Source organism: Prionailurus viverrinus, chromosome D1 (genome assembly GCF_022837055.1).
Source record: "Prionailurus viverrinus isolate Anna chromosome D1, UM_Priviv_1.0, whole genome shotgun sequence".
NCBI classification, from domain to species: domain Eukaryota; kingdom Metazoa; phylum Chordata; class Mammalia; order Carnivora; family Felidae; genus Prionailurus; species Prionailurus viverrinus.
The window spans coordinates 113,477,522-113,490,538 of record NC_062570.1 but is presented as its reverse complement, the minus strand read 5'-3'; the positions used below and the strand labels follow the sequence as shown (position 1 = coordinate 113,490,538).

General features: G+C 52.2%; 1 protein-coding gene across 4 annotated transcripts in view; it reads left to right on the top strand.

Moving 5' to 3' along the window:
• KCNQ1 (potassium voltage-gated channel subfamily Q member 1) overlaps positions 1-13,017 on the top strand; it is a 321,709-nt gene that overhangs the window by 228,305 nt on the left and 80,387 nt on the right. The window lies entirely within an intron of this gene.

Below are 13,017 nucleotides of genomic sequence, written 5' to 3'. Positions count from 1 at the left end.
AATTAAAATTAAAATTAAATTTAATTAATTTAATTTAAATTTAATTTAAATTAATTTTAAATTAATAATTTAAATAAATTTAAATTTAATTTAATTTAAAATTAAATTTAAATAATTTTAAATAATTTTAAATTAATTAAAATTAAAATTAAAAAAAAAAAGAACCACGTGGGTTAGTTAGTATCTTTTGAACCTTAGCATCTGGAATTATTTCTTATACAAGACCCAAAAGCATCGACTGTGACGGAGAAACACTGATAGAGTTGTTTCTATAAAATTTGAGTTCCTGTTCCCCAAAAGGCACCTGAAGGAAAGGGAGGTGGTTTGCACGCTGGGATCTTCATTCATTTTCTGGTGTTTGCTGCAACAAATTACCTCAAACCGAGTGGCTTAGAACAACACACACTGATTATCTCTGGGTCCCGCAGATTAAATGTGACGCGGTCTGACGGGTCTGCAAGGGGGCACGGGGCTGGTTCCCCCCGCAGGCTCGAGCAAGGAAACCATTCGCTGCCTGGCCTCTTCTGGCTTTGGGGGCGCCATCGGCTCGCCGCCCTGGCCTCAGGGACACTGTCGGGAGGGGACACTCACAGCCGGGACGCTGTCACTCTCCAACCTTTCCCCCACGGTCACAGCTCCCTCTGACCACAGCGGGGGAGGCTTCTTCGCCTTTAAGGACTCCGGTGTCTACTCGGGCCTGCCCAGAGAATCCAGGGAAATCACCCCATCTCAGGGTGCATAATCTTAATCACACGTGTAAAGTCCCCTTTGCCTTCTAAGGTGACATATTCACAGGTTCTGGGATTAGGGCATCTTCCGTGGCGCCCAACACAAACCGACCAAGAACGGGGAGCCAGGTAGGTTAGGTAGACGTTAGAGAGACAGCAAGAGCCCAAGTAGCCAAACGGAACAACGGCCCAGAGACTCGCTCAGCCTCCCCAGCGGAGGAAGCATCTGGGGCCACTTGGAGTGTGAAGGCACAGTTCACACTCACTTTGTGGGCGTGCAGGCAGGGCTGTGGGGCCCGCGGTCTCCCGCACTGCTGGGGGGCGGGCACGGCCAGACCACCGCTCTGGAGGGCAGCGCAGCATCTCGGTGGAGGTTCGAACTCACACACCCAGTGACGCAGCCATCGGGGGCCCGGCAGGGGGGGAGGGGGGGGGACGCCCGAGCAGGCAGCAGAACGCCGTGGCGTCCTCTGGCCGTCGGCCACACGCTCGTCACAGGAAGAGAGGGAGGGACTGGGAGTATCTACACAAAGGAGTATTTTCCACCCGTCAAAACAAACGAACCAGAGCGGCACATGACCGTCTGGGTAGGTCTGGGCAACGAAACACCCAGGAAAACCATTACGCGCTTTTGTAAAGTCTAAATCACTAAAATAAAAAACTACGTGCCTTGGGCGGGGGGCTACGTATAGATGGGATAAGGTGACGTCAAGAGGAAAGCAAGGATGTGAGCCACACGGGTTTGGGGTGGTGGTCACCCAGGGTGGGGAGGCTGGAGGACGGTAGGGGTGAGGGCTGTGGGGGCCAAGCTTTTCTTTGGCGTGGTGGGTTTCCTGGGTCTTTTCAATATGACTAACAAACCCCAACTAAGTATGCAACAGTGTGTGAAAAATGAAACTCCACAGCCAAATGAGGTTTATTCTGGAGAAGTCAAGCCCATTCAACATTCAAAGGTCAATTAATGGGGGCGCCTGGGGGGGGCTCAGTCACTTGAACATCTGCTTGATTTCGGCTCAGGTCATCCATGATCCCGGGGTCGTGGGATCGAGACCCACGTCAGGCTCTGTGCTGAGGGTGGGGCCTGCTTGAGATTCGTTCTCTCTCTCTCTGACCCTCTCCCCTGCTCATGCTGTCTCTCTCTCTCAAAAGAAATTAACATAAGCCGTCACATCGGTGGGGTAAAGAAGAAACATCATAGCCTGTCAGGTACTGCAAAATTTGAGAAAATCCAGCACCCACCCAACCCTTGTCTCACGGGGGCGGGGGGGGGGGGTCCCCTTTCTCCGGGCAGCGAGGAGCAGATGTGTGGCATCACTACCCCTGCAAGGCCCTGCCCTTCTTGCCTTCCCCAAGCCGGGGGGGGGGGGGGGGGGTGGCCAGGTGGGTCCACCCTCCCCATCAGCAGATGGGGAAGACCCGGAGGGTGGTCTCACCCAGGCAGGGTGGCCTCCCACCCTGCAGCCTCAGCACCTCAAGGTGATCAGGCTCCAGGGGTCTCCTGCAGGGGTCAGCGTGCCCCAGGCCTCCATCCTGTCACCCGTCCCACCTGCCTGTTCCTGTGTCAGAGCCACCAGAAAAGGGCACTAGGCCACCACCTTCCCAGGCCAAACCCAGCCCAGAGAGAAGAGAAACCCCTCCTGGAACGGAGCCAGACGGGCCCTTTCCTTGCAGACCGCGGAGTCCTTTGCCCGCAGCAGAGGGGGGCTGGCAGGCAGGGCTGTCCCCACGGTAGGCCCGAGCGGAGCTGGGCCAGGTCCTGATGTCCCAGCCCCGGCTTTCTGTCAGCCTGGCCGGTGCTGCCTGTTGGCAAAGGCCAAGGCTTTGTTCTACAGAGCTAGTGAGGGCGTCAGGCGGCAGCTTCGAGAAGCCACTGATGTGGTGGCCGGCCGTGGTCCTTTGTTTGAGCAAGGCAGGATCTCAGGAGCTCTGAGCATTCTTCTCCCCGGACCTCAGGCCGTGTCCAGGCTGGGCCATCACGGCCGGAGGGGGCCCCTTCACACCGAGGTGTCCAGAAAGCCCCAGCCTTCCGCCTGCTCCCACGTCATTGGAGGTGATTAGAAAGAGTCGGGGACGGGAGGCCGGGGTGGCGTCCCCTCCCGTGTCTCTGGCCTGGCTGAGGGGCTGAGATCCCACCCTAGAAGAGCGATCTCTGCGTCTTGGGGCCTCCCTGGTCTGCTCCCAGCTCTGCCTCCGGTCCCCCGATGGGGAATGTGTGCGCGTGTCAGTGCGCTTGTGAGTTCGTGTGCGGCGTCCCCCTCCTGCGCGGGATGTGCTCTGGACCCCGGCCCCTGCGTCCGCCCCTCCCTGTCCCGCTGCCTCCGGGTTCTCCCGCTCTGTCATGGAGAGCTCCCTCGGTGGCTTGGGCCGGAAGCCGGGGAGGCTGGGGCGTCCATGTCTGGGTTCAGCCCCGGCTGGCCCCGCACCCAAGCCTATGCCACCCCAGTGTCCTATTGCAGCCCCGTCAGGGCAGCTGTCTTGCCCTGGGCGGGGGGCGGGGGGTGGGGTGGGGAGCTGGCGGCTGGGAGTACCTCGCTCACGCTCCACCTGTCTGCCCACATGCCCAGGTGAGGCTGGGGTCCCCTCGGATCCCAAAGGTCCCCCAGAGCGGCCCCACGCCTGTCCTCTCCCTACTGTCTCATCAGCACCACGGAGGAGGAGACATTGCCCGCTGGCCTGGTCCGCTGGTCCCTCCACCTGCTGGCTGGGCAGCTGAGCATGGGCCCTGCACCCTGTAGGGGCTGGAAGACGCTCCAGGAGGAGAGAGGGAGGAACAGAGTCCCCGCGTGCATCTGAGCCGCCCTCAGTCTCCACAGGGCCCGCACCTGAACTGCCCTAGGAAATGGCCAGCCTTCTCCCGTGCCTCCAGGGAGATTCCTCACCCTCATCCCTGCATCGCCCCAGCCTCCCTGGAGCAGTGAGGCCTTCTGTTGCCCCGAGGTCCCCCATTTTGGAACTGGAGCCACCTGCGGGCCTGGCTGGGGGCTGGCCAGCCTGACAGCCAGGGCGGAGCTGAGAGCCTGGGCCGAGCCCTCAGCCGGGCGTCCTCTCCTGCCCGTGCGGTGACGCCTTCTCTCTGCCGAGGGCGCACGACTGCAGGGCTCCTTTCCCAGCTGGCGCCCGTGGCGGGTCCTTCCCCGGCCACATGTGCCCTTGGCCGTCACCAGGCGTGCACCCACCCCAGGTGGCCAGGGCGGGGCTCTGCGTGTCTGGCGGGGGGCCAGGAACGGACGAGCGTCGGGCAGAGAATGGCCATGGCTGTCACGCACAGGCGTGAGCACGGCGCGCACGGGTGAGCAGGTGGGCTCAGGTCTGCGAGCTGCATGCGGGGGCCGCAGGTGCTCACGCGAGAGGACGTGCTCAGGGAGGCTCAGGCGTGGGCGGGCTGACCTGACTGCCCTCTTCCAGCAGCGACCCTGAGCCAAGCGGAATCTGGTTCTCCCCGAGAACTTTATTTTTGTTCTGTAATTGTTTTTGAGTTTACTCATTTATTTTGAGAGAGAGTGAGCATGAGCAGGGAATGGAGAGAGAGAATCAGAAGCAGTCTCTGTGCACTGTCAGCGCAGAGCCCGGCACGGGGCTCGATCCCACGAACCGCAAGACCGTGACCCGGGCTGAAATCAGGAGTCTGCGGGGTAACAGACTGAGCCACTCAGGCTCCCCGAAAGCTGCCCCTCTTGAAAGCCTTTAAAAAAAAACGTGGTGTGATGTATTTATTATAAAGCTTAGTATAATATAATAATATATAATACAGACGCTTTGTAATAAATAAAGCACGCAGATCTGAAATGAACAGGTCAGCTTAGTTTTACAAACGTAGACACTACCCGGAAACAGCCGGATCAAGACGTGGGACGTTTCTGTCCCACCGGGAGCCCCCTCCCTCCCCGTCCCGGGGAGCCCCGCCCCCTCCCAGAGCTCACAGGTGCTCCGACGTCCCTCACGGCGGCCAGCCTTGCCTGTCCCCGAGCCTGCATGGAGACACACACACACACACACACACACACACACACACACACACACACTCTGTGTGGCCGGCTCCCTTCTGGGAACATGATGTTTCTGAGATTTGTCCCGCGGCCGCGTGCGCCGCTCGCCTCTTCCGAGCGTGGCCGCCTCGCACCGCGCCCCGTGCTGTCAGCAGCGCGTTCTTTGGTGTCCCTGGAGGCGCACGACACCCTCTGGCTACCTGTGCTGCTGCAGGTCGACGTTTGTCACTCGGAGCTTCACGGACGCCGAGTGAAGCCGCCTTCGGTTCCGATGGTGCCTTTCGGGGGACGTGTGCGCCACTGTCCCCGGGTGGCAGCACCCGCGGGCCTGTCGCGCCACGTCGTCGCTGACGCCTGACGTCGTCCGTCTTCCTCGCTCCGGCCATTTTAGCGAGTGCACGAGACACCTCCCTCATTGGGGCGTCGATCAGCGTTCCCGACCAGTCGTGGCGTCCAGCGCGGTTCGTGGGCGCGTCGGCAGGTGGACGCCCGCGTCGGGGAAGCGCCCGTTCCAACCTTTGGTCTGTTTTTTTTTTAAATCATGCGGTCTTTTCCTCACCGACCTGTAGGCATTCTTGATACTTTCTGGATACAAGTCCTCCACCAGCCTTAGACGGTCTGTTCATTCTCTCGATGATGTCTTTCCGTATAGAGAAGCTCCTGACTTTAAGGAAGCCCAAGTGGTCAAATATTTGCCTTTTACTGTCCGTGCTTTTGTGTTGGGTTAGATCTCGGCCGTTCCCGAGGTCCCGCAGCCACATCCTGCTGTCGTGTTCTCCGGGATGGTCTTCGCCGTCCCATTCAGGTGTCCAGCCTCGCCAGAATTACTTTTATCACTGTGTAGCAGGAAGCATGACTCGCGCTTTTCCATATGGATACCCGCTTTGTCCCAGGACCGTTTATCGAAAAGAACATTCTTTCCCCGCTGGACTGAAACCGTGCCTTGGTTCCAAGCCAAGTGATCACATGGATGTGTTTGTACCTCTGTATGCTCCGGGCTGTTCCGCTGAGATAGTCGTCGATCGAATCTAATCCCACCTGACTAACAGTGCGACCTAAGACTGCCTCCACCCATACCCTCTGTTCCTCCCTGACGCTTGAGCTCCGTCGTGTGAATCTGCCGAGCCCGTTGTTCTTCAAAACTGTTTTGCCTGCTTGGGGCTCCTTGCGTCTCTGTAAATATTTTAGAATCTGCTTGAAATTTCCCCCCAGAATATTAACAAATAAAAGCATTCAGAGACTGATTGGAGTCACATCGAATCCGTACCTCAAAATTAGCACCTTACAGATACGGTATCTTCCAGCTCGTAAACCTTGTATCCTGAATTAATTCATGGCTTCTTTCCTGTTTTTCGCTAATGTTTCTGTGTAGAGACCTCGCTTGTCTCCGATAGATTTATTCTGAGGCATTTTATGGTTTAGATCCCGCTGTAATTGGAACCTCTTTTTTTTTCTGATTGCCACTAGCATATAGAAATGCCCTTGGTTTTTGCATGTTGTCTTTAAAACCAGTGCTCTTGCTAAATTCATTGGGCAATAGAATGGTTTGTCTGAAGATTCTGGAGCTTTTTTTTTTAAACATCTATGATTACATCATTTGCAAGTAATGATGGTTTTACTTTTTTTCCCCGTCCTGTTCTTCTGTCTTTTGTTTCCTTTTTCTTCCCTTGACGCACTGGCCGAGGCTTTCAGGATGATGTCGAGTAGAAATGGTGAGAGCGGACGACCCTGCCTGGCTCGCTGTCTCAGAAGGAAGGTGTCTAATGTCTCACTGTGGAGTATGATGTTCACTCTACCGGGTTTTGTCTGGTTTCCCGCATGGATGTGCTTTCTACATAACACAGCTTCCCTCTGTTCCTGGTTGCTTCTCGGTTGCGTTTCTGACTGTGAGTGGGTCTTGAGTTTCATCAAATGTTTCTCTGCTCTTTTGAATTGATCACGTCTTTTCTTACGCTTATTCTGTTGATTGTTGATTTTATTCTGTGATTATAAAATAAATATAATTTATTCTTACTCATTCTGTGGCTTATTCTGTGGGTTGGTTTTGGGATGCTAATGCAACCTTGGATAAGTGGATCAGACCTCATCTGGCGTATGTCTTTATAGACAGCGTTGGGTTCAGATTCTTGCTATTATGGGCAGGACATTTGCACCTACAGTTAGGAAAGATTGGCCTGTGATCTGCCTTCTGCTTCGTAAAAATCCTCCAAAAGATTTGTGTAACACTGGTGTTATTTCTTCCTTAAATGTTTAGAAGAATCTACTAATAAAATCACCTAGATTTAAAGTTTTGTTTATTTTTTTTAATTTTTAATGTTTATTTTTGAGAGAGAGAGACAGACAGAGTGCAAGCAGGGGAGGGACAGAGAGAGGGAGACACAGAATCTGAAGCAGACTCCAGGCTCCGAGCTGTCAGCACAGAGCCTGACGTGGGGCCCAAACTCACGAACCGTGAGATCATGACCTGAGCCCAAGTCGGATGCTTCACCGACGGAGCCACCCAGGTGTCCCTTGTTTGTTTATTTTGTGCAAAGATGATTAATTTTTTTTTAACGTTTATTTATTTTTGGGACAGAGAGAAACAGAGCATGAATGGGGGAGGGGCAGAGAGAGGGGGAGACACAGAATCGGAAACAGGCTCCAGGCTCTGAGCCATCAGCCCAGAGCCTGACGCGGGGCTCGAACTCACGGACCGCGAGATCGTGACCTGGCTGAAGTCAGACGCTCAACCGACTGCGCCACCCAGGCGCCCCAAAGATGATTAAAATTCCAAATGTAACTTATGTAATTCATACTGGGAACTTTGAAGTTTTTACGTCTTGTGTCTGTTTTTATATATTATGTTTAAGGAGTTGATATATTTTAACTAAGCTATCAAAATTATGTTTGTACATAATATCCTCTGAGTAGAGTTTTTGATCCTCGAGGTCTATAAAGATGTTCAATTTTTGATCCGTTGGTGATTTGCAGTCCCAGGTTCCCCGGTCACTCTTGCCAAAAGTTTGTCAATGTCATTAGTTTCTTCAGGGAATCAAAATTTGGCTTTGCTGATGTTTTTAACGTAAGGTTCAATTTTTATTTCATTGAGTTATACTCTGTATTCTCTCTTTCTATCAACTTTCTTTGGGTTTAATTTTTTTTTAAACTTCTTAAAACAGAGGTCAGCCTCCCTCTTCTCTAATATATACATTAAAGGTCATCAGTTTTTCTCTAAGGACTTATTCATGGTACCTCAGCCATTCATTTAGCTGTGATATGTGGCATTTTTATCATTATTCAGTTCAAAATACTTTCTGATTCTTAGTAGATTTTTTTATTTGACCTTGTATCATTTAATTTCTAAGACACTTCAGAATTTCTGGTTATCTTTTCCTTATTGATTTTAACTTAATTTCACTGTGGTCAGAGAACATACCTGTGTGATTGAATTTTTTTTTTTGAAATTTGTTAGAACTTGCTTTTAGAGCCCTGTATATAGTCTGTTTGGGTAAGTGTTCCGTGTGCACTTGGAAAGCTTATGTGCTGTTCAGCCATTGAGAGCAGCGCTCTATAAATATTGACTAGGTCAGGTTGCCACTCATGTTGTCTAAATTCATCTCTCTGTCTATGGTTTGACTGCTTTTTATCAGTTGCCGACAGAGGTGTATTCAAATCTCCCCCCATGATGGTGCATGTTCTCTTTTACCTTTTAGTTCTGCCATTTTTGCTTTATGTATTTTAAGATTATGTTTTTAGGTGCATACAGATTTAGAATTGATATCTTCTTACCAGAGTGATGACTTTTTAAATTATGAAATATCCCTCTTTATCTCTGGTTATATTTAAAGTTTACTTTGTGTGATAGAGCTTACCTATACCAGCTCCCTTTTGGCTACACCACGACATCTCTTTTTCTGTCCTTTTGCCCTCACGCTTTCTACATCTTTATATTTTTAGCCCCGTCTGCCAGTGTTGGTCCTTTAATTGGAATGCTTTGTCCTGTTGCAGTGCACGCACTCTGCTGCCTTCCACTCATCCCCCCTTTGTCCCCTCACTTCTTTCTTATCTCCTTTCCTGCTTCTGGGTTAATCAAATATTGATACTATTTAATTAGTATTCTCTGTTAGCTTGTTGCATTTACACATTTGTATTATTCCATCAGTGGTCGACATCTTGACTCATCAGGGTTGACCTCAAATTAGCACTTTTGCCACTTCCCTGACAGCACAAGGTGCTCACAGCTGTGTGACTCCATCAATACCCTCTGCCTTTTATGCTATTTTTATCACGCATTTCAGCTATGCTATACAGATACATGTGTGTATCCCATTTTTAACTGCATGCAGATTTAGGATTGATATCTTTCTACCAAACTGACCTTTTTTTTTCTTCAATTATAAAATATCCCTCTTGGTCTCTAGGGATGTTTAAACCTCATGAAACCTCAGTATTTAAGTCAATACAAATTTAAACTTTCTCATAAATCTGCCTTTTTATGTGTCCTTGATTCCTTCCTGTATTCCCATGCTTCCTTCTGGGATCATTTTGCTCTGCCTGGGGAGTCCCCTGAGTCATTCTTCCAATGCGGGTCTCCTAGCAGTGAATTCTCTTGGTTTTGGTTTTGTTTCCTTCCTTCCTTCCTTCCTTCCTTCCTTCCTTCCTTCCTTCTTTCTTCTTCCTTCCTTCCTTCCTTCCTTCCTTCCTTTCTTCCTTCATTCCTTCTTTCTTCTTCCTTCCTTCCTTCCTTCCTTCCTTCCTTCCTTTCTTTCTCCTTCCTTCCTTCCTTCCTTCCTTCCTTCCTTCCTTCTCTCCTCCCTTTCTTCTTTCTTTCTTTCTTTCTTTCTTTCTTTTTTTCTTTTTCTTTTTGGTAGTAAAATATACATAACATAAAATGTAGCATCTTAACAATTTTTGTGTGCAGCTCAGGGGCATTGAGCACATTCACGTGTCATGCAGTTGTCCTCACCATCCATCTCCAGGACTTTTTCATGTTGTGAAACGGAAACTCTGTCCCCATTAAACACCAACTGTCATCCGTCTCCCCCAGCCCCTGGATCCCACCGTCCTGCTGTCTGTCTCTATGAATCTGACTCCTCTAGGGACCTCATCTGAGTAGAATCCTATAGGATTTGCTTACTTTACTTTTGTCTTCATATTTTTTTAATTTTTTAAAATGTTTATTTACTTCTGAGAGAGACAGAGAGACAGAGCGTGAGTGGGGGAGGGGCAAAGAGAGAGGGAGACACAGGATCCGAAGCAGGCTCCAGGCTCCGAGCTGTCAGCACAGAGCCCGACACGGGGCTCTAACTCACGAGCTGCGAGATCATGACCTGAGCTAAAGTTGGACGCTTAACGCTCAGGAGCCCCAAGTTTCATCTTCATATTTCAGGGTATATTTGATGGGTCTCGAATGCTTCCCTGTGCACTTTAAAGATGTCACCCGACTTTCATCCAGTCATCAGGATAATGGGCCATCCCCTCCTCCACTGCTCCCGTGACCTTCCCTGTTGCTCAGCAGCATTACTCTCATAAGCCCAAGGATCTAAAGAGCTATTTGAATCTGTGGCCTGATGTGTTCCATCGTTTCTGGAAAATTCTCAGCCACCGAGTCTCCACTTGTCCCCTCTCCTTCTGGGATTCCACACGTACACGAACTTTTAACCAGATGTCCCTCATCTTACCTTTTTGTGTGTGTTTAATTCTGCTGTGTCTCCGTGCTCCCACCTGCCTGTGCCCTTCCAGTTCTCGCGTGCCCACTCTGCCATCAGATTCATCTGCTGCCTTCTTACCTTCCATCCTTGTCCTTTCTGTTCTAGAATTTCCGTTTTATTATTTTCACCGCAGATTTCATCTCTCTGGTGAAATTCTCCTTCTATCTCCTTGAACCCATGATCTTTATTTTTTTTAAGCTTATTTATTTATTTTGAGAGAGAGGCAGAGTGTGTGCATGTGTGCACAAGCAGTGGAGGGGCAGAGAGAGAGAGAATCCCACGCAGGCTCCTTCCTGTCAGCGCAGAGCCTGACTCGGGGTTCGATCCCACCAGTGCTGAGATCAAGCGTCAGACATCTAACCAACTGAGCCACCCAGGTGCCCCTGCCATGGTTAAAGTCCTCATCTAAAAGCTCTGAAGCAAACCATAGCTGTCTGTTTGCTCAGGCGTCCATGGGTCAGCATTTGGGCTGCTCGTCCGGTGGTCTCCCTTGGGCTTGGCTGGGCAGGACTGGGTGGTCTCCTCCAGCCACACGTGTCTGGAGCTGCCCGGCTGGCAGCCCGGCAGCAGCCTCGCTCAGACACATCCGTGGGGCAGCAGCATTCCAACGGGATGTCGGTGGGAGCTGCGAGGTCTCCAGATCACGGCTCAGACTCACGGCCCTCTCCCACCACGGGGGACCTCACCTCTTGCTTGGGAGAACTACAGAAGATCTTGACCCGTCTTCAGTCCGCAACAGGCTGTCGTCGGGCCGTAAGTCCCAGCACAAGTTTCACTCACCCCTACAGGACATGTCAGAGTCTCATGTGATGAGTGACGGCATCCGCCCTTGTTTCCTGCCTTTGTCCGATGCCCGGTCCCCAAACCAGCACCGTGTGTTTGAGGGTCTCGGGGCACCTGCGTGGCTCACTCGGTAGAGCGTCTGACTCTTGATTTCGGCTCGGGTCATGATCCCAGGGTCGTGGGGTCCAGCCCCGTGTGGGGCTCCGCACTGTGTGTGGAGCCTGCTTGGGGTTCTCTCTCTCCCTCTCCCTCCACCCCCCGACCCCGCTTGTGCGTGCACATGCGCGCTCTCTCTCTCTCTCTCTCTCTCTCTCTCTCTCTCAAAATAGAAAATAAAATAAGTAAAAATAAAAAATTTAAAAAGACCACAACCCGTTTTCTTGCTCACGATTCTGTGGCTCAGCAATTTGGGGTCAGCTCGGCTGGGCGGTCGTTCTGCTGGCTTCGTGTGCGTGTTCGTGCGGGTGCGGCCATCTGGCGGCTTAGCCACGGCTGGATGGTCAGGGGCGGCCTCGCTCGTGTGTGTGTGTCGCTTGATGCTGGCTCTTGACTGGGGGTCCCCGCTCTCCTCCGTGCGGCTGCCCCGGCCAGCCGGCTCAGACGGGTTCACGCGGCCGCGTTCCAGGAATGCTGGCTTCCCAGCATTCTTTTTGTCGGAACAGGCGTCAGGTTCCCCCAAACTCGCAGAGTGGGAAGAGCAGAGCCGTCTCTTGATGGAGCAGCTACGAGTACGCAGCACATCGCCTGCGCCACATCCTTAGATCTGTTTCTGTGGTCTGTTTTCTCCCTTGGTTGTCGGTCTTTTGAGCGTAAAAAACCATGTACAGGCTCTCTGCTATCTCCCTGCAGATGATCTGGTCTTCCTCCAGTGTGGAAAGGGCACAGGGCAGGGCGCTTTGCTCCGGGTGGAGACTGAAACGATTTGAGGCCATAGGTGTCTCGACTGAAAGCTTGGGGAGTCCCAGGGTCCCATCTCCTGGGTAGACCCTGAACCCCAGTGCTCCTCTCCACAGTGACATAAGTCTGCAAGTTGTCTGCTTAGCTTTTTACCCTCCTAGAATCTTACCCCACGCCTGTGCAGCTTAATCCACAAATGCTTCAAGGGGACATCCTGTGAAAGGGGGCTCACGGCTCAGGGGCTCCCGTCCCCCCAAGTCCTGGGTGTCTTTGTGGCCCTGGACTCCCCTGTCTGTCTCCCCAGCCCGACGAGCCTGACTCTGTGTGCTACACGACAAATGCATCAGTGCTCAAAGGAGGAGACGTGCGGCCACACGCACGGCCCGTGTGGTCGGTCTCTTTTCCGGAATCTCGCTTCACATCGCTGTGTCGCCCCACAGCCGTCACACCACTGTGCTGGTTTGTTCCTTCATCTCGCGGGGGTTCTTGGCAGAGGTCAGGTCACACGCGGGCTGCGTGGCCGAAGCCGCACGGCTTCCGTGCAGGTGTATTTCCTTCTAGACGTCTTTCTGTGCACACCATCAGCCATGTTTCTGGAAGGACCTTTGTTTCTAGAAGGGACTTGACAGGGGAGACAATGCAATCTCCTGACACAGTGGCTCAGGCAGTGACTGCCTCTGGCTTGTTCCTCCTGTAGCCCTTACGTTTTCCGAGCACGTGCCCATGTGTGGCGACAGGGAACGTTCCAGCGCAGAGGGGCTTCAGGCACCCGCTCTACACCTTCCCCGTTATACTGGTGAGGAGCCTGAAGGCCCAAGGGTGGAAAGAAGCTTCTGTGGTTCTGCTGTGAGTTAGGGGCACAGCCCGTATGAACCCAGGGCTCTGACTCCCGCACCGTTTCCAAGCAACAGACGAGGCAAGGGTCCCCCTGGG